The 23,490-nt window shown below is 42.6% G+C and overlaps 1 protein-coding gene across 15 annotated transcripts in view; it reads right to left on the bottom strand.

Annotated features, from left to right (window-relative positions):
- The window catches only part of LOC141735583 (amyloid-beta A4 precursor protein-binding family A member 1-like), a 98,964-nt gene extending 78,026 nt beyond the window's left edge, over positions 1 to 20,938 (bottom strand). For 7 of the 15 annotated variants that reach the window (XM_074568606.1, XM_074568617.1, XM_074568615.1 and 4 more), the window contains exons 1-2: positions 20,744 to 20,903; positions 18,172 to 18,403 (exon numbers count right to left, since the gene is read on the bottom strand). The gene's annotated coding sequence lies outside the window, so the exon portion shown is untranslated. Of the gene's footprint in view, positions 1 to 495; positions 8,402 to 8,421; positions 9,573 to 18,171; positions 18,404 to 20,743 lie in introns of those variants that run through there. The other 8 variants (XM_074568609.1, XM_074568604.1, XM_074568603.1 and 5 more) reach the window with 5 other exon arrangements.
- Positions 20,939 to 23,490: the final 2,552 nt, after the last annotated feature.

The raw sequence follows: 23,490 nt of genomic DNA on the forward strand, positions 1-23,490 counted from the left end.
ATCCTGGAAGGAAATCAAGCTCCAACCAGAATGGGAAGGCCCGTTCCAAGTGTTACTGACCACTGAGACTGCAGCGAGGATGGCCGACAGGGGTTGGACTCACTACACTCAGCTAAAAGGACCAGTTGAACCCCCGCCAACAGATCCGGTAGAACAGTGGACTGTACATTCTACTGACAGCCTGCTGCGAGTAACCCTAAAGAGACAATAAGCCATGGGTTGGGGCGGGATGATCCAGTTGGGTCTGTGTACGCCATGGATTTTAAGAAGCATTTTGCGATGATACTTGTCGTAGGGGCGGTGTTGTGCTTCCCACTAGGAAGCTGGAGTGTACGCTTAGATCACATACGAAGCGTGCACCCAGATTACCCAGTTAGGCTTATCATAAATATCACTAAACGAAATACCCCACAGACTGTACACTTTGATGCCTGTCAAGTACTGAAGTGTGGGAATCTAGAGGCCCAAAGATGGTTGAGTGGTGAAAACAGTTACCTGTTCCCAGAAATTTGGAGGGTCGCAGAGGGATATCACGAGGCTGCACCTTGTGACCGATGGAGTGAAGTGTGGTGGACCACCCAAATTGGAGGGTGGACTGTTGATGACAAGTGGATCAAGTCTTCTTATTATTACCCTCTCAAAAAGAAAATACATTTTTACAAAGGATCACCTTCCCCAGAGTGTGGCCTTTTAGAATGTAATCCTCTGTTGATAACTATAACCCAAGTGGATGATACGGCTAACCTAATGTATGGAATAGGAGCAGATGTGTCTGGAAGAGATCCAAGGGGAAGATTTAGAATAGACATACTGGAAAACAGCAGTTAAGCAGAAGGGACAACTATGACTACTAAACTCCCAGTAATACAACAGCGGGAACCACCGAATGATCCAGCTTTGGTAACGGTTACTGAGATTAAAGATCTTAGACAAACATTTGAGATTGAGACAGGGTATGGTGAGACAAATGCTTGGGTAGAATGGGTAAAATATACTGTTAATAGTTCGAACCAAAGCAATTGCTCTGCTTGTGCCACAGGAAGGCCCGCAGCACACATTGTCCCTTTTCCCTTAGGGTGGACGAAAGATTCCATAGGGATGTGGTGTATCATAGCATTATACCAAGAAAGGACCGCCTGGGGAAATGAGACTTGTCATTCACTTTCTTTACTGTTTCCTGCCTTGGAGCCAAGAGATGTTAAAGTGCCACCGGTATTTTCCACAGCAATTGGTAACCATCCAGCATGCCTCTCATGGCAGGGTGTGAATGCTACCAAACCTGGGGGGGAATTCACCCTATGCACTGAAACTCTGAATGTGACCAAGGATGTAGGAGGAAACTACTCAGCGATACGAGTGCCTCGGGCGGATCTCTGGTGGTATTGTGGAGGGAAGACCTTGTGATCTGTGTTGCCGGCTAACTGGAAAGGTACATGTGGAATAGTACAATTGGCAATACCATTCACCCTAGCATTTGAGAAAGGAACAGGATCCCTGAGCTCAGGCAATAGAGTAAAAAGAAGTTTGGGTGTATCCTTTGATGAACAGATATAAATATAGATTCCACTGTAGTCCCTAGAGGGGTCCCAGATGAACACAAAGCAAGGAATCAGATAGGAGCAGGATTCGAATCTGTCTTTTTCTGGTGGGTAACTATAAACAGAAATGTAGATTGGATAAATTATATTTACTGTAACCAACAGAGGTTTATTAATTATACCAGGGATGCATTAAAAGGAATAGCTGAACAATTGGATGCAACCAGCCGAATGGCACGGGAAAATAGGATCGCCCCGGACATGATCTTAGCAGAGAAGGGAGGTATGTGTGTAATGTTAAGGAATCGGTGCTATACCTTCATCCCAGACAGTACAGCTCCAGATGGTACTATAACTAAAGTCCTTCAAGGACTCACCACTCTAGCTGACGAGTTAGCTGAGACCTCTGGAATAGACACCTCACTGACAAGTTGGCTGGATTCCTGGTTTGGAAAATGGAAAGATATGGTGGTATCAATATTGACTTCTCTTATAATGGTAGCGGGAATGTTAGTGGCTGTAGGATGCTGTATCATTCCCTGTGTGCGAGGATTAGTCCAACGATTAATTGAAACTGCCTTAACGAAACGAATGGAAGTAGACCCTCCCCCATACCCTGGAAAATGCTTCATCTGGAAGAAAATAAAAACTCTCGAGAAGAAGAAGAAAAAGAATGTAACATCATGCTGTCGGCTCTAGAGGCCTCATATGGAACCATGCCCTAGAAAGGCAAAAGACAATAAGATTATGAAAAAGGAAAGGGGGAAGTTGTAAGAAAGGCAGGTATTGCTTTTGCAGAGGAGAAAAGCCATTTCCATCAGAGGTGACATGATAAGGGAATGACTAAGACAAAGAGGCTCCAGCAAAGGCTTGTAGAACATCTCTTATCACACAGACAAAAGGACAAACTGATTCCTACCGGATTAGTGTCCAGAAGGGTAGTCAAACATTTAACCAGGGCTAATGACATTGAGCAATTTTTTACCAAAAAGGAAAGAAATAAACTAGTCAGATAATCCCTTTAGGTGTAGCATAAAGAGAAGTAAACAGAGGCAGGGCACCCAGGAAGAATTTTAGGCGCCTCGGACAGACTGTGAACCCTGGAGTACCCAACCAATGGGAAACAGGGGAGGGAAAAATTCGGCCGGGATTAGGAAATAATAAGGTGTGTTTCAAGAACTGAAAGTGTGCCTACTTGCTAGGTCACCCGTTCTTGCAAGAATGTTCAAATGAAACGTGCTTCGTATCGTTTACTGCCTGAGCCATTGCTATTGGATAAGGAGCGTTTCTCACACATCCTGGGAGCTCAGTACTGGTTTTGTATATATTGTATCTATTTCATTATTTTCTTTTTTATTTTATTATTAATATTTCATTGAAGTAGTTTAGTTCCTTCTAAACTCATAAATCTCTTTATCTCTCTCCCTCCTCTCCTTGGAGCAAGAGGTAGGGGAGAGCATCTGTCATCTCATCATTGGCCAATCTGGCCCAAACCATGACAGATTTATTGGCACCCAATGTGGGGCAGGATCAGGGCTTGACCAGGGCTCTGACAGATTGCCTGAATAGTTTGACTTCCAGCTTGCTCAGAAATTAAAACAGACAGCTCACGTCATGTCATTCTTAAGCAAAATGTTATATCATGCCTTCAGAGAGTATTGTTTAAAGTTAATTGATGCAATGCTGCTTAACCTGCCGAATGCGTTGTATGCTTTATTTGCTCTTTGTGTTTATATGCGGTGGTTTAACATGCTATTCTGGTGTGGTTTGGGATGCAGATGTATAATATGATAACTTGGATAACAGTTTTACCTGCATATCTCAGGCATCACGTGATTACTAATTATTAGTTATTACTAATTACACTTTCAATTTTACCTGAGGAAAGTTTACTTCACCCTTTAACGCTTATGCCAATTTGACACCATCAGAGCTAGGGGATGGAAACCTTTTGGATTTCAAAAATGAATGTTACTTGCTTAAAATCATGATTTTGTTGTTGGTTCTCCTGAATGTGTTGCAGGGGTGGTTTTTTATTAAAAATCGGTGCAGGAGTTGGTATTATATGGCATAAGCTGCTGCTGCTCAAACCTCACAAGCCACCTCACAGCCTGTACTGGCACAAGCCACTCCACCACCTGTACTGGCACAAGCTCCTCCAGCTTTGACAATGACCACTGCCACTATTCCAGCTGCTTTGAGAATGATCACTGCCAGTATTCTAGCCTTGACAATGAGCATCGTTATTACTCCAGCTGCTCGGACAATGGAGGAGTGGAATAGTGGCAGTGGTCAAAGGGAGGAGCCACTCCACAGCCTGCACCGGTACAAGCCACTCCATCATCTGTACAAGGGATGTACTTTAGAAAATGAAATCTTTCACTGAGCAAGAACAAAGAGCTATAAAAAGGTTACAAAGATGTTGTGAAACAGGATACTTTGTATAAACAACGTATGTCTTGCTAATGAATATACACTTGAAGAATAACAGAAGACTGATATTAAGGGGAACATCCCACCAAAGGAGGCGCAGAAAGCTGGATAACTGCTAAAAGAAACATGAAGTCAACAAAGATCTGTGGTAACTGGGGGAAAGGTAAAGGCAGCAGGAGGAGGTCGCAACCACTGACTCAATTAGAGACCGGGCTTACCTACCCCCCCACTGTATTGAGCATGCACACATCAATTAAAGGACACTGTAGCTTTAAATGAAAGCAAGGGATAATACTAACCAATAGAAATTGTTAAGATAAGGTACTAACCAATAATTATAACTGAAGGCATGTATTTCTGTGTTTTGAATCGTATAAATATACTGAAGATTTTGTAAACAGGTGTGCTAGCTTTGTGGAATACCACCTAGCACCCATATCTGCGCAAATATGCAATAATAAAATACCTCTGCTCCGTGTGTACATTGGCGTCTTGCATACCAGGTAAACAACCCCATTTTTGGGACAACACTGGCACGAGCTATTCCAGCTTCAATAATGAGCACTGTCACTACTCCAGCTGCTTCGACAACAAGTACTACTGCTACTCAAACCCCACCAGAACTGGTACAAGTTGCCCTGGTGACCAGGAAGCAGAAAAGGAAGTCAGCTCGTTCCCCTGCCCCTTACAACAAAGACCAACTCAAGCCAGATAGCACAGAAGAGAATTCTTCTGACAAAGATCAAGGAAAGGGTCCTTCTAAAACAGACAAAGGAAAGGGTCCTTCTTGGGCAGTGTAAACACAGGAGAAGGACTCAGATGCAGAGATAATTGTTAAATCCTTCTCTATGAAGGACTTGCAAAATACGAGAAAGGACTTTAGCTGTCATGAAGGTGAGACACTTATCTCCTGGTTGCTCTGATGCTGGGACAATGGGGCCGATACCATAGGCTTAGAAGGTAGAGAAGCTAGGCAACTGGTGTCAGCTGTAAAGGGCAGGTATCCCTTTAAGGATGACATCGAATGCCGTCCAAGCAAATAGACCAGCATGGAAAAAGGTATTAAGCACCTGAGGGAACTGGCTGTGTGAGAGGTGATTTTGGTGACTGGCAAGTGAATGTAGACCCTGTTCATCATGAAATGCCATGCAAATGATCTTTGTTGAGAAAGTTTGTGCAGAGTGCACCATCAATGTATTCCCACACATTGACAACAATGGTCTGGGGAGGATCTGATGCAGACACACCAACTGTAAATGAGGTGGCTAACAGAGTATGACAGTATGAAGACAGTCTCTCTCATTCCCCTCACTGAGGCAGCCATGGAAAAACTGGCTGAGAAAACTGAGAAAATGGCTGAGAAAACCGAGAAAATGGTTGAGAAAATGACCAGGAGAATAGCCAAGCAAATTGAGAAAATGACTGAGAAAATGGCTAAGAAAAATGATAAACTGTTTGATAAACTGAAAAACTGTCCAGGATGGAGGAAAAATCCCACTCTTTCCCTGAACGGACCCATGTCACAGCCGTTAAGAACAGATGCCCTCCTACAAGACCGGCTCAAGACAAACAGAACCTGCTCCGAAATTTCCTGTGGCTTTGCCTCTGCAACTATGAAGAGAACATGAGGATCCTTTGATCTTGATCCATGCATACCTGAATCCAGATCCAGAATCCAGTTACCGTCTGTCACTGAGTCCAGTCTGGGACTTTCTCAGTGCCTGCTGGTGATGTGATTGTCATCCTGGGAGCTTGATACAGTTTTGTATATATTGTAACTATTTTTTTTTTCTTTTTGTTATTTTATTAATATTTTCATTAAAGTAGTTTAGTTCCTTCTAAACTCATAAATCTCTTTCTCTCTCTCTCTTCTCCTTGGAGAGAGAGGTGGAGGAGAGCATCTGTTGTTCGTCTCAGTGGCCAGTCTGGCCCAAACCATGACATGTGCCTACGGTGTTAAATTTGTAACCAACCTTTTGAACTTTATGTGGGCACTCAAACTGGACCTGTTGTAGTAAATCCTTGGGTTAATTGGAACAATTGGATTGGAAAGATGTTTACAGAGCATTAGAAGGAGAACAGGAGGTGTAAATGGCTCAAACTGCAGACCTAGTGACTGGAATTTGTAGTTTGTGAGATGAGGAGAGGCTTGCTCAGTGTATTTACCTCCTGTAAATAACAAATCACTTCCACCTATCAAATCATGAATAATATTGGCTATAAAGCAGGAGGAAACCTGAGAGGATCAGGCTATGGCTGAGCTCTCTACAAACTTAATTTCAAAATTTGTGAAGAATCGGATAGAAAAGGAAAATGCACAGATGCAAAGGAAAAGCCTCATCTTACAGAGATTTAAACCTGATGGAGCCAAGTAGTAGAACTGAGTATTACAGAGGAAATCAGTGAATTATAGGGGAATAAACTCTCTTAACTCTACAAATAATATACCTAAAGGAAATGTAAATCTCCTTAGACAGATGCATACCATCATGTTTGTTAACAAGAGGTGACTGGACAGTACAACCCAGGGTCAGCCAGTTCGATTGCCAGTGGCACAAGAGATCCTTGTCTCCAAGGATGCTCAGATAAGTCCCTGATCCAAGGAGATATATGATTGATTTTGTGGTTCTTTTTTAACCTTTTCCTCCCCTAAGGAGCTGGGATCCTTCTGGGGTCCTTAAAAGATTCTGACCTTAAGAACGACAACGATCCGGCAAAGGGACGAGCCAGGTTACAGTTTTGGTGCAGTCCTGCACTGCGCGCCCCCCCCCCCCCCCCCCGCCTTGAACGTCAGCGCTAAAGGCAGCGGCGCAGAGGGGGGTCAGCGCGGGGGGGGGGGGGGGGAAGGGGCTGAGGTAACGTTCAGACCCTCCCGCCGGAGAGCCAGGGATACCAGGCTCATTCACCAAAGCAGCAGAAACTTTGCTTTAGAAGTTTCAGTTCATACTGAATACAAGCTAAACTAACTATTCAACCAGCACTGATTGAGATTAGGTTTTTAACGATGAAGAAGGTGGAGTTGCTCAAACTCCTGTGATGCGCCCAGGGATTTCTCCCTAGGAGATATTCCTGAGAAGATAGTAAAGGAGAGGTAAGGAAACTCTCCTACTGCTTTAAAAAAACCCATCTTTTCTCCCATCCTGGTTTCAAGCTCTAATTCACTTGATCACTTCATACTAATTGTACTACAACTACCCAAGGAGGCAGGAAACACCCTGCCATGAGCCTGGCTGGAGTGATTTACAGTTCCCTGCAAACCGCAGGCAAAATGGCTTTGAGAGTACAGCAAGAAGAATAGCAGATATACCTGCCTTTGCTCGTGTGACCCATTCAGTGGCCTACACTAGCAAAGGGGGCTGATTGCAGCTCTATGACAGGATTGGTTTGCTCCAAATTTTTGATTGGTTTGCCCCAATTTTTTCTTGTGCGCCTATTTTTCAATTATTTGTCTATTCTCAACATTATTTTGGGATGGGAGCAATAGAATGCTTTAGTGAAGTCACTGAGCTAATGACTACATCATTAAAATGCTGGTATATCTGAATATACAGCTAATACTGAAAAAGGAAAATTAAAGAACTTTAAATATTGTTTCATTTTCTTTTAAGTAGTCCACATAAATTTAAGATTTGTATAATTCATACACATTTTTATTTAATTAAATAGTTCTATAGCTTGAACAATCAGGAAGGGGCTTTCATTTTGTCAGAAATTAGGTGTAAATGACTGAAGCTTGCTAACAAAGTGCTGTTCAAATTCTTGAATCTTCATATTGTTAGGACAACTCTTCAACAAAATAATATCAGACAGAAGGAGAAGACAAATATAGCTGCACACCCTAAACTGTGGGGACCATTTTTAAATTTGCAAATTGACTCTATTCAGATGCCTAAATGCTGTAATTTTGAGTATGTCCTTATCATTTTAGATATGTTCTCAGGATGCAGACCTGTCCTTGTAAACATGCAGATGAAACAATTGTTGCAAAAATATTGCTGAGAGAACTAATTTCTGGGTTTAGTATTCCCCTAATACTAGATAGCAATAAGGGGACCCATTTTACTGGACAAGTGATGCAGAAAAATTGTGCAGCCCTACAAATAGAACCAAAATGTCATTTGCCCATCACCCCCAATCCAGTGGGTCTGTAGAGAGGAAAAGCTCCCAATTTTAAAACCAAATTGGCAAAAATTTGTGCAGAAACTGTCCTGAAATGTCTGGATGTGTTACCTCTCCCACTGATGTATATGAGAAGCACTGTGAATAGAAAATAGGGGCTGTCACCTCACAAGATTTTAATGGGCAGACCCATGTGACTGCTTTACACAGTACTCTTAACTCCCATACAGTCAAAAATAACAGATAATACTTTTCTAAAATATTGTCAGGTATTGATGAAATCTTTAAGGACTTTCCACATACAGTTGAAAGAAGTTTTACCAGAACCCACCACTGAAGTCTGTCACTCCTTGAAACCAGAAGACTGGGTCTACATTAAGGGCTGCTCAACTGGATCCATGCTTCCCAGTGTAAAAGGGTCACACCATCTTCAGACCCAATGCAGAGTGTATCACCTATCACAGCAGAGCTGGATGATCTGAATGAACTTCCTTTGATCAAATGTCAACAGAAGTACAATCTACAACCCTTCAAATAGACTTTGATGACCCTATTATTATCATCTGAACCTGTTGATTGTTTTTAGAAATTGTAGTTTTCTTTGCTCTGGGATTTTCCATTTGGGTTTATATTATTACTGATCATATACTAACACATAAGAATTGTTATACGATAAGACCTTAAGGAATGATTACGAGGGGTATGTGGCTCTAAGGCCTATAATATACTGCCTGTTAATTGGACTAACACCTGTATATTAGGATGGGTTGGTTGTTTTTCTTGGCATTTCAATACATCCAGACCTCTTCTGGAATGATGGGCACAATTTACTCCAGCATACCAAACAAAATATAAAATGCTCTGTGAAAAATCCACTTGTTATTTGACAAACTGGCTTCCACCAGTTTGCACAAGCATTCATCCTCTGGCTAGGAGTATCACAATTAGAAAGGGCTATTGTAAACAAATCTACTGTAATGGAAGAGATGGGTAATGCTGTTTCAGACTTTTACCTCAGAGGTAAAACAAGCATCTTAGATAGCCCTGCAAAACAGAATGGCATTAAATTATGTGCTCGTTCCTCAAGAAAGGTACATGTACACTGGTTAACACCACTTCCTGTACATATGCAGACTAAGATCAGAGAATAGAAATGGACATACATAAAATTTGAGGTAAACTTCAGATCCTGCATTAAATACCTGGAGAAAAAACTTTTTGACTGGTGGGAATGGCTCCTAGACATGGAAGGATGGTTAGGAAGCTGCTTAAGACAGCACTGAAGTACAATTTGTTGGGATTAACAATTTTGGTGGTTATGTATTAGTTCAGTTGATCCTACGTTGTAGCTAATTGGTACGTAAAAGGACAGAACAAGGCATAATGCAAGTAGAGGCCAGAACAATAATGCTGAATATCATAGAATGGTTTAGGTTGGAAGGGACCTTAAAGACCATCTATAGTTCCAACCCCCTGCCATGGGCAGGGACACCTCCCACTAGACCTGGTTGCTCAGAGCCCCATCCAGCCTGGTCTTGAACACTTCCAGGGATGGGGCCTTCACAACTTCCCTAGGCAACCTGTTCCAGTGCCTCACCACCCTCATAGGGAAAAATTTCTTCCCGATATCTAATCTAAATCTCCCCTCTTCCAGTTTGGAGCCATTACCCCTCGTCCTATCACTACAGGCCCTTGTAAAAAGACCCTTTCCAGCTTTCTTGTAGGCCCCCTTCTGGTACTGGAAAGCTGCTGTAAGGTCTCCCTGGAGCCTTCTCTTCTCCAGGCTGAACAATCCCAACTCTCTCAGCCTGTCTTCATAGGAGAGGTGCTCCAGCCCTCACAGCATCTCCGTGGCCCTCCTCTGGACCTGCTTGAACAGGTCCATGTCCTTCTTGTGCTGTGAGATATGCAAAAAGATTTCAGCTGTCATCCAGGTGAGCAAATTATCAGCTGGTTGCTCCAATGCTGGGATACTGGAGCCAATAGTAAAGAAGCCCGGCTGCTAGGATCCCTTGCTAGGGATAAGGCCATTGACAAAGGGATTGGAAAAGGGACAACACTCCTCAGTCACTGGAGGTGACTCCTGTCAAATGTGAAGGAAAGGAAGATCTTACAAATTCCCAAAGCGAGTGGACCACCGTTGAGGGAGGTATCCAGTATCTGAGGGAATTAGCCTTTGTGGAGGTGATCAACAGCAATGTCGTGGTTTCGGCTGGGATGGAGTTGACTTTCTTACTAACAGCTGGTATAATGCTATGTTTTAGGTTTGGGATGGGAATACTGTTGATAGTGCACTAATGGTTTTGGTCGTTGCTAAGCAGTCAAGACCTTTTCTGCTCCTCATACTGCCCCACCAGTGAATAGGCTGGGAGTGCACAAAAAGTTGGAAGGAGACACAGCCAGGACAGCTGACCCCAAATGACCAAAGGACTATTCCATGCCATATGACATCATGCTCAGCATATAAAGCTGGGGGAAGAAGAAGGAAAGGGGGGTTGTTCTGAGTTATGGCGTTTGTCTTCCCAAGTAACCGTTACGCGTGATGGAGCCCTGCTTTCCTGGAGATGGCTGAACACCTGCCTGATGATGGGAAGTAGTGAATGGATTCCTTGTTTTGCTTTGCTTGCATGTGCGGCTTTTGCTTTACTTATTAAACTGTCTTTATCTCAATCCACGAATTTTCTCACTTTCACTTTTCTGATTCTCTTCCCCATCCCACCATGGGGGGAGTGAGCAAGCAGCTGCATGGTGCTTAGTTGCCAGCTGGGGTTAAACCACAACAAGCAACCTGGACAACAACCAGGCATCCGAAAACCCAAATGAAATCTGGTGCACACAGTCCATGTGGAAAAACTTTGTACAAAGTTCACCGATGTCATACACCAACACCCTGGCAATAATGAGCTGGACAGACACAGAGGCACCAACTGCGGATGGATTGGCCAGTCAACTTGGAGAAATCAAAGAGAATCTCGCTTCCTCCCTACAGACCTGTGTCTCAGCTGCGGAGATACTGTTCCAACAAGTGTTCCAGCAATTCAAAAAGGATATGTTTTCTTCCTCACTCATACCAGCCAATATCTCAAACTTTTTCTGCTCAAGGGAAAGGGTACCAGTGGCATACGCCATGTGCCACCCTGTGGTTCTATCTGCATGACCAGGGGGAGGACATGAGGAAGTGGGATGGTGAATCTATCAGGAGATTAGAAGCTCAAGAATTACAAGAAAAAACAACAGCCAAAAGCTAATTCCAATATCCAGGAATATTACTGCTCCAGTGTCTGTTGGGCAGAGTAGAAGGGCTGATCTTACTTCTGACCCTGATGAAGGGACTTCCAGTTTGCAGTTACAAAAGTCAAGTAATGAATACTCCGATGAGGAATAAAGGGGCCCTGCCTGCAGCAAGGCAGAAGAAAGGGGCAATCATCGGGTTTACTGGACTGTGTGGGTTTGATGGCCTGGCACATCAGCCCCACAGGAGTATAAAGCTGTGGTGGACACTGGTGCACAGTGTACCCTAATACCATCAGATTAGAAAGGGGCAGAATCCATCTGTATTTCTGGAGTGACAGAGGGATCCCAACAACTAGCTGTGTTGGAGGCTGAGGTAAGCCTAACTGAAAATGAGGGGCAAAAGCATCCTACTGTGACTGGCCCAGAGGCTCCATGTATCCTTGGCATAGACTACCTCAGGAGAGTGTATTTCAAGGACCCAAAAGGGTACTGGTGGGCTTTTGGTATAGCTGCCTTGAGTATGGAGAAGATTAAGCAGCTGTCTAGCTTGCCTGGTCTCTCAGAGGATCCTTCTGTGTGGTGTTGCTGTGGGTTAAAGAACAGCAGGTGCCAATTGCTACCATGACACCAAATTTGTCAGGCATGATTTGGCCTTGGTGAAGCCATGTTGGCTGTTGCCGATCACCTCATTTTCCATGTGCCTTAGCAGAGTTTCCAGGAGGATCTGCTACATGATCTTGCCGGGCACAAAGGTGAGACTGACTGGCCTGTAGTTCCCTGGGTCTTCCTTTTTAAAAATGGGGGTTATGTTTCCCCTTTTCTGGTTAGTGGGAACTTCACCGGACTGCCATGACTTCTCAAATATGATGGATAGTGGCTTAGCAACTTCATCTGCCAGTTCCCTCAAGACCCACGAATGAATCTCATCAGGTCCCATGGACTTGTGTACCTTCAGGTTTCTTAGATGGTCTCGAACCTTATCTTTTCCTACAGTGGGTAGTTCTTTATTCTCACAGTTCCTGCCTTTGCCTTCTGCGACTGGGTGATGTGGTTAAGGGGAGACCATCTACCTGGACTTGTGCAAAGTGTTTGACACTGTCCTGCATGACATCCTGGTCTCTAAATTGGAGAGACATGGATTTGATGGATGGACCACTCAGTGGATAAGGAACTGGCTGGATGGCTGCACTCAAAAGGGTTGCAGTCAATGGCTCAATGTCCCAAGTGGAAACCAGCGACAAGTGGCGTTCCTCAGGGGTCAGTACTGGGACCAGTACTATTTAACACCTTTGTTGGAGACATGGACAGTGAGATTGAGTGCATCCTCAGCAAGGTTGTCGATGACACCAAGCTGTGTGGCATGGTCAACATGCTGGAGAGAAGGGATGCCATCCAGAGGGACCTTGACAGGCTGGAGAGGTGGGCCCATGCAAGCCTCATGAATTTCAACCAGGCCAAGTGCAAGGTCCTGCACCTGGGTCGTGGAAATCCCAGGCACAAATACAAGCTGGGTGGAGAACAGATTGAGAGCAGCCCTGAGGAGAAGGACTTTGGGGATGCTGGTGGACGAGAAGCTCAACATGAGCAGGCAACGTGCACTTGCAGCCCAGAAAGCCACCTGTATCCTGGGCTGCATCAAAAGAACCATGGCCAACAGGTCGAGGGAGGTGATCCTGCCCCTCTACTCTGCTCTGGTGAGACCCCACCTGCAGTACTGTGTCCAGCTCTGGGACCCCCAACATAAGGAGGACATGGACCTGTTGGAATGGGTCCAGAGGAGGGACACAAAGATGATCAGAGGGCTGGAGCACCTATGCTATGAAGACAGGCTGAGACAGTTGGGGATGTTCAGCCTGGAGAAGAGAAGGCTCTGGGGAGACCTTCCAGTACCTAAAGGGGGCCTACAGGAAAGATAGGGATTGACTCTTTATCAGGGAGTGTAGTGATAGGACGAGGGGTAATGGTTTTAAACTGAAACAGGGGAGGTTTAGATTAGACATTAGGAAGAAATTCTTTGCTGTGAGGGTGGTGAGACACTGGAACAGGTTGCCCAGAGAAGTTGTGGATGCCCCATCCCTAGAAGTGTTCAAGACCAGGCTGGACGGGGCTTTGAGCAACCTATTATAGTGGAAGGTGTCCCCGCCCATGGCAGGGGGGTTGGAGCTAGATGATCTTTAAGGTCCCTTCCAACTCTAACCATTCTATGATCCTACTCTGATTTGATTGGTAATAAATTAATTTAATTTCCCCAGGTCGAGTCTGTTTTGCCTGTGACAGTAATTGGTGAGTGATCTCAGCAGCCCGCGGAAAGCTTATGCAGGAGCAGGTTTTCCGGCAGTCCACAGGACTGACCCATGCTAGAGCAGTTCCTGAAGTACTGCAGCCCATGGAGAATGCCCACACTGGAGCATGGGAAAGAGTGAGGAGGAAGGAGATGCAGAGACAAAGTATCATGAACAGATTGCAACCCTCCTTCCCCCTGTGCTGCTGAGGGTAAAGGGTGTTTGCCTTTGTTCCTCACCATGCTACTCTATTTTTAACTAACAATAAATTAATTTTCCCCGGGTCTAGTCTGTTTTTCTCATGACAGTAATTGTTAAGTGATGTCTCTGTCTCTTTCTCAACCCATGAGCTTTTCCATTGTATTCCCCCCATCCCCCCCTTGAGGTCAGTGGTCTTCTGCAGGTTCACAAAGGATGTATTCATTTCAGTCCAGGTAAATTCAGTACTGCTTTATAAACTTTTTATCACTTTCCGAACTGTGTATTTTCCTTTTCTAGTCTATAAGCAATAGGAAGGAAGATCAAGAGGCTGAGATACCTTGGTAAAAAACAAAACAAAACAAAACCATTCATCTACACTACTCATCTGCCGTGACCTTTCCCCACAGATATTGTTTGGAAGTCTCCTACTCTCTCTCTCTCTACTCTGTAGGATAATATGGTTTACCTACAGAGAATGGGTTTTATGTAAGTGCTCATTAAAAAAAAAACCAAACAAAAAAAACCCCACCACACACAAACAAAACCCCAACAAACCACCACAAAGCTGAATCCAAGTGTTACTTAATCACTGACTTATGAGCAAGCTTTTGAAGAACAGACAGATGATTCAAGAACAAATAACAGCATGGGGAGAGCGCAGCCAGAGCCATGTAAGTCACAGGTCTAAAACATTTGCTCTTTTAATTGTCTTAATTTCACAGAATGTCACCTTCTTTCACAACAAGATAGCAGAAAGGAAAGTTCCTGGTCTATCTCATCTAGACTATTCATTGTTTTAAATACTTCTATCGCATTACTTTTGTATACTTCAGAAAGGAAGCTAGTAACCCCACTGACTATCAGCAGTTCTTGCTTATACAGACTTAGACCATGGAAAATTCTACTTTATTATTGGTGGTAGTACTAGCAGCCCCCCTACATTAGAAAATAAATGATCAGAGAATAACTTGCTAGGTCTCATATCAAGTAAAAATTTTCAGCTTCTACTATAAGAAAACTACATTTAAAGCGTGGTACTACAACATCATGAGTTTGACATATCTATGCTGATATAATCTTGTAGGAAGTTATGCCTCAATTATGCTGCACTGCCTACTGGCAACATACATTAAACTATCAGGGACACCTGGAGGGGTTTGCTATTCTTGTTGAGCCTGCTCAACAGCTAGGCACAAAGATGAGAGAAGTTTTAGCCTCTATTTTGATTTTGTCAGCCTGAAGGACTCCAAAAACTTAATTTAGAAACATTTTGTTTTAAAAGGTGGGAATTTGTCTCAGGTTCTAATCCTGCCCTCACATTTATGCAGCAACATGGCAATTAATACATGTTACTTCTGCCATCTGATATTTTTGGTTTTACTACTTATTACCCTTATTTTGTCATCAGAAAATATGTCAAATAAAGTATTTGCCATTAAAAAAAAAAACAAAACAAAAACACAAACCAAAAAAAACCCCACCCCACAACTTAAAACCAACTAAAGCACTAAAGATGGCTATATGTTAAGTACAGGAAATAAAAAAAAAAATCCCCCTCCGCACTCATGCCTTTTGTCTCTGCTCTATTACTACTTGTAATAACAAAAGGTTAAGAACATTTCATAGGCAAACATAATTCTCATGTTGCAGGCTTTTACAGCTTGATTTTTCTTAATTTAAGAATAATAAATATTGTATGTCTATGGCTTAAACTAACAAAAAAAACTCAACACCTTGTTCCATTAAAATCAATTCAGATAAATCATGCTTTTAATAGTTGTTCCTTGGTTAGATTCTCACAAAGCTTAGTCTAGAAGATAGCAGCAAGATTTCTCTTAATTAACAGCGTTACCAAAGACAGGCCTCTGCTTTGTTCATAACCATATGCTAACTAAAATGTTGTTTGTTTCCTACTAACCTTCTTACTGTGTGAGAAAATAGACACTGAGCTGATGTTACAGATAGTGATAACGAGGAGACAGCCAGAAGTAGCTAATCACCAAGGATGGGATAACAAGTAGTTGTTAATCACTTCAAGGTTCTTCTATATGTCAAGTAGACACATAAATCAAATAGAGCTGTGGCTACTTCAAGGAACATCCTTATCATCCTCAAGAAGTTGGCAAACTTACAGAGAACTTTTACTGTCCTGAGATGACTCAATACCTTAAAAGGATAATGTGAGGAAGGGTCTCCTTACCCAAACAACCACTGAGATGCTCACGCTTGCGCATAAGTGTTTTGCCAACACAGCAAAATTTGATACGCATGTGCAAAAAGGTGAATAGCCTCATCCTAATGAATATGTAAGCCTAGGTGGAGTTATGTATTAGGTGGGTGGAATTATGAGAATATTTTGTGTATAAATAATGGGTGAATATCCCCGGTGAGGTGTGCTAGATTTGTGGGTTTCCCCCCTAGCACCCAACGTTGAATAAAGCAATATCTCCTCTCTAAACTACTTTTGGTTTCGAGAGCTTTTATTTCAGGTAACAGCAGCATTATGGATTTTTAATATCTACACACAGCAAACAAGACCTTCACATTTACCTCAGAATATCCATACTCACTTTACACATCCTGAAAGAGTGAGGAAGGGCACAATTGACTACACCAGAATTTTCACCACTGGCATCACTACTCCATCCCATTCAGCATCATAGGATCTCCTCCAAAGCCTTACTTCCTATTATCTAAATACATATTGGGACGGCTACAAAACAAGAAAATGCAAATGGTGCTACCATTCTTGCCAGAGACATAAGGAATTACAAACTTCTAACCCCACATTTGGGGATAACATCAAGTTTGCTGATGATACCAAACTGGGAGGTGCTGTTGACTCTCTTGAGGAACGAGAGGCTTTGCAGAGGGCTCTGGATAGATTGGAGCATTGGGCAATCATCAATGGCATGAAATTTAACAAGAACAAATGCCAGATCCTGCACCTGGGACGGAGTAATGCCGGGCACAAGTATAGATTGGGAGAGGAGTGGCTGGAGAGCAGCCCTGCAGAAAGGGATCTGGAGGTGCTAGTCAACAGCACTGTGCCCTGTCAGCCAAGAGGGCAAACCGCATCCTGGGGTGCATCAAACACAGCATAACCAGCCGGTCAAAAGAAGCGATTATCCCACTGTATTTAGCATTGCTGTGGCCTCACCCTGAGTACTACGTGCAATTCTGGGATCCACAATTTAAGCAGGATATTAAGGTCCATGAATGCACCCAGAGGAGGGCAACAAAGCTGGTGAAAAGGCTGGAAGGCATGTCCTATGAAGAGCATCTGAGGACACTGGGCTTGCCTAGTTTGGAGAAAAGGAGGCTGAGGGGCAACCTCATTGCTCTCTGCAGCTTCCTGAGGAGGGGAAGTGGAGAGGGAGGTGTCGATCTCTTCTCCCTGGTACCCAGTGACAGGACGCATAGGAATGGTTCAAGTCTGCACCAGGGGAGATTTAAACTGGACATCAGGAAGGATTTCTTTACCGAGAGAGTGGTCAAACAGCAGAACAGGCTTCCTAGAGAGGTGGTCGATGCCCCAATCTTGTCAGTGTTTAAGACGCATTTGGACATTGCCCTTAACAGCATGCTTTAACTTTTGGTCAGCCCTTAAGAGGTCATGCAGCTGGACTAGATGATCATTGTAGGTCTCTTCCCACTGAAATTTTCTATTCTATAACAAAAGGACCTATGGATACTGTATTAAAGTAAATATAAAACTGAAAGAGTAATTCTAAACAGGACATCTCTCCCCTCCAATATACCACAGCTATCTTTTGTTGATAACTAGCTGTACTAAATCTACTTTCCCTGGCATTCTTTCAATTTTTTTTAACTGAAAGGCCAATCTATGAACATCATCTATAATAGCCTTATAAAAGGCTGACCTTGTATGTGTTAGAAGACAGAATAGTCAGAAAAAACAATACTGGTATTTTAAGCAAGGACAATTAATACAAGATAAGCATATTCCTGATCTACATCTAAAAAGGTCCAATAAACCTAGACCATGAATTATAGGATTCATATTATACAGCTAGCCTCAGTCAGACATTACTCGGTAAAACATTTTGGCCTTGAAGTTCATAAATCTCTTAAAAACCAAACCAAAACACAAACCCCCAAAAAAACAGAAAACAAACAAACAAAGCAAATCACCACAAACCTCCCCCAACCCCATGAAGTAGGGTTTGATATATTAAAGCTTTAAACTAATTGAAGTAGGGGCTTAATATATTAGAACTGTAAATTAGAGTAGGAGACTGGGTGCCTTAAGGCTGTACAAAGAGCAGATGCAACAGTTGTAGTACTAAATGTCAGAACTTATCTCCTATTTTTTAAGACAGAATGCTTTAGGACCATATAACCTTGTAGTAGAAGCTTATCTCTCAAAACAAGGGGCCCAGGATTACTGAGGAATGCAGAGACTAGTCAAAATTAACACTTTTGATGCGCCAGCAAGAACAAAGAAGTAGAGTAGAGGCCTGCAGTTCACCAGAAGGTCACAACGATGAAGAGGAGTGGAGGAAGTAAACGACCACCAGATGTCTCTGAAGACCACTGAGAGACTCTAGTGCCCATGCGGGAGTGGGCAGTAACCTGTAATAATGAGTTAATGAATAGGTAATCATTTCTTGGAAAACTAGTGAATATGCATACATAGTATGTATTTAAACTGTACATCTAAATCAGTCGGCACGCACATTAGGTGGACCAATCCCCTGTGCACCCGGCGCTGCAATAAAGAATACCTGCTTAATAGTCACCAAGGCTATTGAGTCTTAACTTCGGCATTTCACTGCATCACCCACCACAACCAAATTACATCCTTTGACCCCCCCCCCCAAATGAACAGAGGGTAACTTCTGGGCACTCACAATGGTGGGCTTGGGGGGGGGGGGGGGGGGGGGGGGCTTTTTTGACTCAAAAGGTAAACACACACTTCATTTTTATCAGTTGCATATCACAATTGTAATACCTAGAAAATAAACATTCTTTGCTATTTTCAGCATTTGTAAAAAAATATATTACACATCCATTTCTGGAAGAATGACAGGTACAGGCTGCAGAGATAAGGACAGTCAGTTCAGATTTTGAATGCAATGCAGTAGAATTCAAATCATTGTGACTGGAATATTTTAGGGAGCAAGTTGGTTGTGAGCCTGTGAGATGTTTAAAAAGAATAAAGTTCTTGCCATATAGATGTATTCTTATCACCTGACATGGTAATGCGTATTAAAGATAAGAATTAATGCTACATATTTGATCTGCCCCACACCCTTAATAATATGCAGAGTTTGGGAAAAATCTGTGCCTTCCTACTGTAATTTCTTCGTGGCTATGACAGTTAGATCCATAGGGCATGCTAAGATAAACTATAATTCTACAGCCCAGTAATGTTGTCGAAAGAAAAGGGTTAAGTCACAAACTCTAGGTTTCACAACCAGATGGGCTTGTTTAGTTGATGAACTGGGGAAGGGTGGGGACAGCCCCAGGGTCGGGGGCTTGTCCCCAGGCCTTGATAGCACCAAACTGCTCTCAAACAGAAGAGTCTCGAGATAAGAGAATGGTAAGTTTCTGCTTTCATACGTAAAGTTAGGAGTGACGAATGACTGACTCATCGTTCACTGTGGTTTCTTCTTTGTTATTATTTGGTATATAAAACCTGGCTTATTTCTCAAAAGGTGTGCTAGCTTCATGGAGTTACCACCTAGCACCCATCTCTGCGCAGACATGCAATAAACAAATATCTCGACTCTGTGTGCAGATCAGCTTATTGCACACCGGGCGAAGAACCCAGATTTGGGACAACAATAAGGACACAAAAAGGGAAAGAAAAAAAAAATTATTATTTCATCCCAGGCTCAAGTCCTCAGTCTCTTTCCAAATACAGCTCTACAGGCAACAATAGTGAAACAAGCTGCAGTAAATGGCTTCTGTTAAGAGTAGACTTCCCAGAAAAAGAGGTAAAATATTTATGGCTGCACCAGCCAGGAAGATAATTTAAGTAATCCACACCCTAATTGCACCAGAAGCTATACAGATTCTTCTCCAGGAAGAATCAAGAGGTCTCCCTTTCCTAAAATTAGTATTTGATACTAACAGCTCCCTCTCCCAGCTCAAAGATGAGGGAGAATCTTACAAATAGGGGTGGGAAGGTCTCCTCTCCCTTGAGCCCCTCCCACAAGCCATCAGTCCAGTAGGACCCGGTCAGGGCACGTCTTCACTCCCTGTCTTGTTGCAACCACGTTCTGCTTGCTCAGCAATTAGCTTCCTCTTGACCTCCATTTCTCCTTTAAATCAGGAGGGATAAAAAAAATATGGTAGAGTATAAGTAGTTCTGTACAGTAATATTCCATGCATGTCTCAATATTATTAAAATAACACAGTGCACAGTTATTTATTGAAGCCCCTATTTGCAGGTGGACCCAGGGCATTAATATATCTTTATATCTTTTACTGCAGCTTAAAAAGCAGATGCAAATTTCCTCTCATACACTGAGTCTTACAACCTACTGTCATCCATTCCTATTTTCTCATTGGTGCATGATTCACACACCAAGTACCTGCCCCAGCACTGCACTCCTGATGCTAATGGCTGCCATTGCCTCATATTTTTTTTCAGTTACAGCATCCTTAGCTGAAAAGAAATCCTGTGAAACAAAGAGCATACTCCTACAACGTTACACAGTTTATACACATCACAGATTATAACATACCCCCAGCACAATGCACATGATCCTACATGCAGCCATCCAGATTCTCTTACTGTTACTCCAAAATGAGCCCTATCCTTCCTCAGGAAAGCTTAGCAACTATCATCAGCATAACATGTAAATACATTTGTAACCGACAGGGATTCCCCCCCCCGTACATCTTACTCCTAGTCTAATCCTCCCCCTATCTAGTTCAGCTCTAAAGAGAGCAGCCGCCTTATACCTTGACTTGATTCCATGCGGACTACCTCAGCACGCAGGACAGCAATTATGACACCAGTGAAATTGACAGCACAAATAACGCCAGAAAGCATAGGAAACAAGCCTTTCCTTCAATTGCTGTTATCTTCGACTCCACCATCTTCTTTCTCCTCCTACTCTGACAGTCACCAGCAGAGCCTGTTCCTGCCTACTCCTCTCTTACCCCACCTCCCTGCACGTGACCAGCTTTCTCTCTCCAGCCTCTAACACACCGAGAAAAAGGGTGCGGGATGAGCTGGTTGTTTTTTTTTCAGGTAGGCGCAGCTGATGCAGGCAGGAAACTAGTTATTCCTTCCCCCAATAGACAAGGATGGTGTAGGATCCTAGCTACTCTCCAACAGCAAGAGCAACAAATGCATCAAAATTGGATCCTGTTGCTTAGAAAAGTGTATGTATGCGGCTTGCTTTAGTCACTATCAGCACATGCAGGAAAACATGCTACAGTAGAAAGCTTCCTACGTGCACTTTGACAAATTTGGTTTTTGTTTCCCCTAACAAATTAACCCAAATCACATCCTAGACAGTACATGTTAACATGTTTGAACTTAAAAATACAGCAAATGCAAAAAACTGCATAACCATGTAATTGCACCAGTCTATTGCCTACAGATGTCCATGCAAATCAAGTAAATACATCTTGCAATGAATTGTTAGGAGGTTAACTATATAGTTATATGCACGTTAACCTGATTTGCATGTATAGCTCAGTAGGGCTGCCTTAAGCCCTTACAGCTGCTGACAAATTCTGCAGCAACTCAACTCATTAACTAGCCCATTTCTAGCTCTAATTCATTTAAAGCTACAGAGAAAGCAGGGAGGAACCCACACCAGATAACAAGCTGCATACCATGGAAGAAAAAAATATCCCCTCTCACCTGGAGAAGCATTTGAAGTAGGAAGTTTTATAGCTGTTTCAATTGCTTTAGTGCAGAAGTGACCATTAACAATGCAGACAAATCTCTCCTTCAGTGGAGCTGGAAGACTGGAAGTGACCAGCACCCAGATCCCTTTTCCCTGCCCCAAACATTACCCCTCAGAAACTTTTTACAAAGTATACTAAAGAGTGAACCTCACATTAAAGTTATCATGCACAAGCAATTCCCTTGATAAAATAGTATTTAATGGCCCTAATTCATTGAAAACTATGTATTACTTGAAGGTTTTAAATGGCCATCCTCTTCCTTATGCCTTTGTCAGCAAGGTCAATCAGCCTCGCATCATCCTCTCCACATGCCAGTGCCCCTATGTAATGAATCACAGTTCAATCTGCTCTTCTACATACTGAATAGATGGAACCCCTAAACCAGTAATTTTTCAGGATTATTTTTCATCACCAGATTACTTTTGTGGTCCTTTTTCCAACATTCTCACATCTCTTGAAATATGGTCATAAGAGTTATGCAGCTGACTAGTACAAGAGCAATCCTCAATGGGACTGAGACTCTTCCTTCTCTCCTTCGCATTAAGGCCTACAGTTCTCAACAGGTCAGGTGGGGAGGGGCATGCCTCACAGAAAAGGAGCAGCCTCTCAGCGTGAAGCTGTATGATGGAAGGAGAGATATACAAAGCACAGGCATGTTCTTGGTTGCTGCTAGCCAACATTGTGCTTTCTTTCCTGCCTTGGAGGAGCCAAGGAAAACAACAGTGCTGTAGAACCAATAGGAATACCCTAATAGCTGAAGATGTAACAGAACGATGGCAAGTGGAGGCTGATAACTCCTTTAGCTTCCCTGTAGTAACAGTTTTACCAACACTGCCTTCCTGGGTGAGGGCATGTCTGTTTACTTCTTTTTTATGTGTATAAAGGTAGCATTAGTCCTTACATTGCATTTACAGGCCTCACTAGTTAAGAAACATTTGCAGCATGATTTAATCAACAAAGTAGTCGTAAGGAGCCTCTGGTCTGTGCATCCTTTTATCTGAAGGATTTCAGTTGCTGTTATTTATCATATATGGGTTGTATAACCTAAAAGTACATAAACTCTGTAACTGCCTCATTTGGACAGAGTTCATATCAGCAGAGGCTGTCATTTGGCTGCTCTGTGTTCTCTCCTATAGCAATAAACTGTTTCTGTTCTGACCTAATCTAAATTGTATTCTGGTTATTTCTGCGACAGCTATTACTTACTATATCTTGTATGTTCTCTTTCAAGCTGACACTCTACATGGTAGTGCCCTATTTCACAGGTACAACCATTATCCTTAATTTATAAAGATAATACCTTTCATTTTACAATATTTCAATACATATGGCTTGATCGTAATAAATTAACAAAATTATCAGAGGACAGACAGCTATCTGAGAAATAAAAAATTGCATAACACTTTTGTAACAAAAATCAAAGTTATTATTATAGAAGAGGAGACTCTTTAAGGCATTTGAAAACTAATACAAAATTACAGTATTTCCATCCTAAATTAGTGAGTTTTTAGCTATATTGCAAATCTGTCTCTTCAGAGGCCATTCTTATGGCATGGTATTAATTTAGAATAGACTTCTGTTTATTCCTCTACCAAAAAGAAACTCCAGAGGCTCCTACCTGAAAAAGACTATTCTTTGTTAGAGCAGGGCCTGTGAGCCACTTGGCTGTATTTCTATACTCTAGTCAACATGCTACAGAACTCTATAAATGCAAACTCTAAAAAGCACAATGCAAAAGCATTTGTTGAAAGAGGAGAGAAAAGCTCAAATTTCTTGAACAGAAGTGT

The sequence above is a fragment of the Larus michahellis genome, chromosome W (assembly GCF_964199755.1).
Source record: "Larus michahellis chromosome W, bLarMic1.1, whole genome shotgun sequence".
In the NCBI taxonomy this organism is placed as follows: Eukaryota; Metazoa; Chordata; class Aves; order Charadriiformes; family Laridae; genus Larus; species Larus michahellis.